Source organism: Antechinus flavipes, chromosome 1 (genome assembly GCF_016432865.1).
Source record: "Antechinus flavipes isolate AdamAnt ecotype Samford, QLD, Australia chromosome 1, AdamAnt_v2, whole genome shotgun sequence".
Classification (NCBI taxonomy): Eukaryota; Metazoa; Chordata; class Mammalia; order Dasyuromorphia; family Dasyuridae; genus Antechinus; species Antechinus flavipes.
The window spans coordinates 34,597,256-34,603,796 of NC_067398.1; the positions used below are offsets into that span (position 1 = coordinate 34,597,256).

General features: G+C 36.7%; 1 pseudogene; it reads right to left on the minus strand.

Moving 5' to 3' along the window:
• Positions 1-748: 748 nt before the first annotated feature.
• LOC127543990 (aldo-keto reductase family 1 member C1-like) lies at positions 749-1,554 on the minus strand (annotated as a pseudogene).
• Positions 1,555-6,541: the final 4,987 nt, after the last annotated feature.

Genomic DNA, 6,541 nt, shown 5'->3' on the forward strand with positions numbered 1-6,541 from the left:
TGAAAGTGCACCCGGAATAGTATACATTCAAGTTACATTTTCTTTATTAGACAAATGCCAGATTTAAAGATTTTTTTTTGCCTTAGGGGTTACCTCAGATGTGGATATTTGTCAGCCTCAGAACTTACAGTGGCTTGTGTTCTTCTGGGTTTTGAATGATCATATTCTTATATATATATATTCATTGTTTGTATATAATCACATGATGTGATTATTTTCTTACTTTCTAATTATTGATTTCTGTTCCAGGAGGGCTTAAAAAAAGAATTTCTAAACATATATATATAAATTGACTTTCTTTTGTACTCCATAGTATTGACAAAATACATTAAAGTTACAGAAATTATTGCATTCATGTTGGATATGAAAGCAGCTAGGATGAAATTGTAGAGAACTGAAGGAGATTGCCATTCCTAAGACAGTTCATGTGTAGTAGATGATGAAATGAAGAAATTGTCCATGAAAATTAAGGAGATTAAGGAATTGAATAGTTATGATGTTGGAGGGGATATCAACATACATTTTGAATTATATAGTATAATGGTAAGATCCGAAGAAGGAGGAAGACTATGAGCCAATACTTTCTTTCATGTAACCTCTCTGAGTAAAGGTTACCTTTCTTGGGAAAAAGTAGATAATACTTGCATTAAAGCATGTCAAGTGCCTGACAAATTTTGAAATGCTCCATAAATGTGTATCTGCCTTATTGAGGGCAAGAAAGGCAGAGTTTATAATGGAATAACTACCTTTAAACTATGTCTTGATATGGTTTAACCATGATACTGGACTCAATTTCCATGAAAATCAACAGAATGTAGGCTATTCTTTTGAGAGACGCATATGCCTCAGAGTCACAAATCTTCTGATTCCGAACTCCATTAAAGCTCTCTGCCATGACTATCACCCTTCAGTGAACCTGGTATTGCAGAATAACCTAGGCTGGGGTTTGTTTGTGCTTCTTGGCAATGACTCCCGGGACAGTTATCTGGAAGAATGGGAGACTTTTCATCTATCCATGGAGCCTCTCTGTAGAATCCCAAAGCACTGTATATCATTTAGTCTGCAGAACTCCAACAGTTTGCCCTGATTCAGTTAAGGATGGCATTCTCTATCTGATGGCAGATAGGTTTATATTTAAACTCAGTTTTATTCAGGATCATCTCTAATTGTCTGCAGTTGAAATTAGACACTCCAAATGGACTTCACGAGACCTGAAACCTTACATTTCACCATGGCTTTCCAAGTATCACTCAAATCCATAGTCACTGATAATTTTGTGATTTTTATCTATTGGGTAAAAATCTTTGCCAGGTTTAAAAGAGATAAGATAGAGGAAAATATAGAGATCAGGATAATCAATTTGGAGGCTATTAAGGGTCTTTCCCAGGGCAGGTCTGATCAATTCTGGGCAGTGGTACATATGCCAAAGCTTCCCTGTGTGGTCCCATCTGCAATCTTTGCTTAGATTGCCTGTCCAATTTCTTTTTCATCTTCATATTGGAAAGCCCCATCAATATGGTGGAAGTCCACTTCAATAGCCAACTTTGTGACCATTTCATTTTCTCTTTTGAAACAGTTGCCTAAGTGCCAAGTCCCATCATTTGGAATGGTATCCTATCATTTATTGTCACCCTGGGAAATGTGGAGTCATTTCTTTTTGCCTCACAGTTCAGGAAGTCTTGTGCACAATCAGAAACCTCCCATACAGTGGCCGAGCCAAAAGTTCTTAGGAGCTTCTGTCATCTAGCTTCAAGAAGGAAGACAGACCATATTAACTACCAAAAGAAAAAATATAAGGTACATTTCCATCATTCCCTTGTCCCCAGCTTTCTGTACTAGAGACCTGAATAATTCCCTTTGGCTAAGATCTGGAACCTCTCAATTGAGCGGAGTCTCCCAATGGGAGAGCTAATCACTCTGTATTGTCTGGTATATATCTTTCCTCTGATTTCTGTTTCTCTACAACTTGGATAAATAGGTTTCTTTGTTATTTGCTACATGCATTAATTTTGGAATTGATGGGAAAGGGGTCAAGCCTTGAATAGAGAGTTTGGAGAACTTTCCCCCCCTGATAATGACAAAATGATCAGTAGTTAGCTTGAACCCAATCATAGACTTATAATAATCAAATGAGAAGACAGAAATAGTTCTAGCCAGGTATCCTCTCTTTCTGAAGAAAGAAGAGTAGCATATGGCCCCTACTTCCTGCTTTTTCTGGCAGAAATGAGTCTCCCTTGGAGAAAGACTGGGGAAGAAAAAGCAATGATGTTTACTTGTTTCCCTTTGAGCCACACCAAGACAGCACATGAGACCTTGTCACTTGTGGGACTCTCCTTACATCTATATTATCTTACTGTATATTCCTTTTTCATTTAATAGTATTTATTTTTTTCTGATTACATATAAAGATAGTTTTTAACATTCACTTTTGCAAGATTTTGAGTTCCAATTTTTCTCTTTCTTTCCCTTTTTCTTCCCCAAGACAGCAAGAAATCTGATTTACATGTATAATAATTTTAAACATATTTCTGTATTAGTCATGTTGTGAAAGGAAAATTAGAATAAAAGGGGAAAGCCACAAGAAAGAAAAAAAGGTGAAAAGAACATACTTTGATCTGCATTTGGTCTCTATGATTCTTTGTCCTGATGTAGATTTCATCCTCCATTATTATCATTATCTCCATTTTATAGATGAGGAAACTGAGGCTGAATTGCCTAGGACAATATAGCTAGTGTCAGAAGAAGGATTTGAATTAAAGTCTTCTTGATTCCAGACCAGCTTTCTATCTATTAATGGCCCTCCCAACCTCTGACTACAAGTTTTAACCTGTTCTCTTTTCTCTGGCTGGTAAAAATCTGGTCATAGTTCATAGATAACTCTCTGCATCTCAAATGGAAGAATCCACCAATCTGGCCTGAAGGCATTTCGCTATGATTTGTTTAATTTAGACTCTGAGAGGTGAAGTCAGGAAACTTGAGTTGTGTCCACTTTGCCATTCATTGGCTGTGTGACCTAAAATATGTCTGAGTCTCAGTTCCCTCAGCTATAAAATGGTCTCTAAGGCGATTTCTAGTTCTAATATTCTCTGATTCTATAAAGATCTCCATTTAAAACTCTTATTTTTTTTTTTTTTGCTTTGTTCTCTGGCAAAATATTCACTAAACTGTACTGGGAATATAACTTTTCCCCTTTGACATTTTTATAGCTTTTCTTCCCCTTTATGTCTGTGCTTATAAAGAATCCTACTTCATAGTTTGTTATCTATGTTCTCATAAAGACTATGGTTGGTAGCAGTCTAAAGTTAACTAGGTTAGTGGTTTTAATTACTACAGAGCTTGGAGGGAAATAAATACATGGGTTTGATGGGAAAGCTTTCTTCCCAGGCCTTTGAGCCTATAGGAAATTCCACTAAGGGCAAAGGATGATAACACACTGTTCACTCATTTTAATTTTCTTTTTCCCCCCTGAATCATCTCTTTCAAAATTTGTGGCCAGTAGAGCATGTTCATATTGTACACGGGTGGATTTCAATTCTCAGCTGGATTCTAGGCTTTTAACTCAATCCTAACTGGATTTACAACAATTCTTTTTATATACCAGACATTGTGCTAATTCTCCCAGGGAGATACAGAAAAGGCCCAAATAGCTAGGCTGAGTACCCGGAATAGAAATAAATACAACAGCTTATATTTTTTAGCACCTGAGGCAAAAAGGTGGTGATATGGATAGAGAACTGGTCTGGAGTCCAGAAGAATCATCTTCCTGAATTCAATTTGGCTTCAGACACTTAACTGGTTATGTGCTCCTGGGCAAGGATTTAACCTTATTTGCCTTAGTTTCCCCATCTGTAAAATAAGCTGAAGAAGAAATGGCAAACCCCAAATGGGGTCATGAAGAGTTAGATATGACTGAACAACAACAGCCAACATGACACCTCTTCTATGCCAGGGACTATGTTAGGCACTTGACAAAAACTATCTCATTTGATATTTTGAGAGTGATGGATTTGAAATTAGAGGATTTGAATTAATATCCTGGTGCTACACATACAATTTTTGTGAGTTTGTTTAAGTCATTTATCTCTCTGAGCCTCAGTCTCCTTATCTATAAAATTAAGGATTTAAATGTTTTTTCCCTATTCTTGGCCTATAATTCCAATTGGCTCACAATAAAGGTGACATTCAAAATTCCACAGAAAATTGTCCTTGTGAAACAATTCTCTATCTATTCTTTCTTCTGAATTCTCTGGTGCTCTTGAAATCTCTTTTCTGTAGGATTTTACAACTGTGTTTCTACTTTCTTTATGCCATTATGTTTTTTAAAAAAAATTAATGTAATATGTTGTTGCTTTAAACATATCTTAAAGATGAAATAGTAAATAGCTCCTGACATAGCAGAATACCTCATTGAATTTAAATTCCTTTACATTTGTTAATCTTATCAAGTTTTGTTTTGCACGAAATATATTTTCATATAAAACAGATTAAACAAAATGTGATTTAGTTCTCTATATGTCTAAAAGTTATCTGATCAACAGGGCGGGGAACACTCTACGAAATAACTCTGAAATATTTTTTAAAAATAGTAAGGGAAAATGTCATGATAAGTGAAAAGAAAGGGGCTTATAGGATTTGCATTTGGGAGGAACATTACAGAGAGAACCAAGGAGAGGAGCAGCACAAAGTCACATAGTTAATGACCAAAATGACATTTAAACCCTGGTCTTCTGATTAAATCTGGTTTATATATTTGCTATACTTCTGTACCTTAAAGCTGGCAAAGGAGTTGGTGCTGATGACAGTAGTGAGATAGCTGGGTAGCAGAGCTTTGTGGTTGGACAAGGTCCCTTTGCAAGAGATTGAGTTTGAGATTTATACATTTTTATAATTTATTTTTAATGTATTTTTTCGTTTAGGTATAGTGAAGTGGAAAGAACTCCATACCTGGAGTAAAAACACTTGGAATCTAGTTTTGTCCCTGCTTTTAGGAAGTCATAGAGGACTAAAAATCAAAAGACATCTCAGAGGGTCAGAATTGGAATCAATCCATAACTATTTATTTATGAAATCCCTACTATATTCCAGGCATTGGGGTTAGACAGAAACAGATGAAACAGATCGTGTCCTCAAGAAGCTTGCTGATATTATAGCAAAGTATGGTCTAGAGAATCCTGGGGATCTCTGAAACTCTTTTAGAGGATCTACAAATTCAAAAATAGTTTTTATTTCTAATATGGTAAATGTCTATAAATATAATCCAGATAAAAACACTTTGAAGATATTCTCAATAATTTTTAACAGGATAAAGATAAATAAATATCTTTGAGTTTGAGAACCATTGTATAGGATCTGCAGACCAATATTTTTATTTTGTACTTGGAAAGACTGGGACCCAAAGGGGCAAATTTTTTTTCCTGAGACAATTAGGGTTAAGTGACTTGCCCAGGGTCACACAGCTAGAAAGTATTAAGTGTCTGAGGTCAGATTTGAACTCAATCCTCCTGAATTCAAGGCTGGTGCTCTATCCACTGTGCTATTTAGCTGCCTCAAAGGGTAAATTTTTGCCCACAGTTATACAGCTAGTTAGTGGCAGAACCTAGATTAGAATTAGGCATTTTTATGCCCACTCCCATATCTTCCCATTTTTCTATGCTATCTAGAGATACGATCTTGGGCAAGCCACATTTGAATTTTCTAGGCTTTTGTTATTTGTAAAATGAGGGCATTAGACTAGGTGACCTCTAGGGTCATCCAGACCTAGCTAGGGTGAGGGACAAAGGAAGATTTGACCCAAGGCACTGAATTTACAGGGAGTGACACTATATGGACATTTTTAGTAATCTAAAAACAACAGATCCTAGTTCTAATTAGTTAAAAAAAATCCAGATGACAGATTGGGCTGAACCCCCTTCCCTAACTCTGCCCTGTTCTGTCTCCTTCTTTTCAAACTCCTCCTCCAACAGTCATTTTCCTGAGTGAAGAATTCTGATTTTTGGTACTACCAAAGAGAAGGAAGGAAAGAGGAAGGAAGGAAGGAAGGAAGGAATGAAGGAAAGAAGGGAGGAAGAAAGAGAGGAAGGAAGGAAGGAAAGAAAGGAAGGAAGGGAGGATAGAAGGAAGGAAGGAAAGAAAGGAAGGAAGGAAAGATGGAAGGAAGGAAGGGAGGAAGGAAGGAAGGAAGGAAGGAAGGGAGGAAGGAAGGAAGGAAGGAAGGAAAACAGGGAGGGAGGGAAGAAAGAAGGAAGGAAGGAAGGAAAGAAGGAAGGAAGGAAGGAAAGAAGGAAGGAAGAAAAGAAAGGAAGAAAGAAGAAAGACGCAAGAATTCAAGTAAAGTTCTACCCCCAAAATACCTTTTAGCTCAAACATCGCATGATCCTATGACCACATTCATACTTCTCAAGGAATTTAAGGCAGAATGTCATATTGTGCCAGAATTCATCCAAGGTTTTACTTAACACTTCAGACCTTCAAGACTCTCTGAGTGGTAGGAAACCCAGAAGTGATTTCTGACTTGGATACCATCTTCATAGGTCCTGAATCC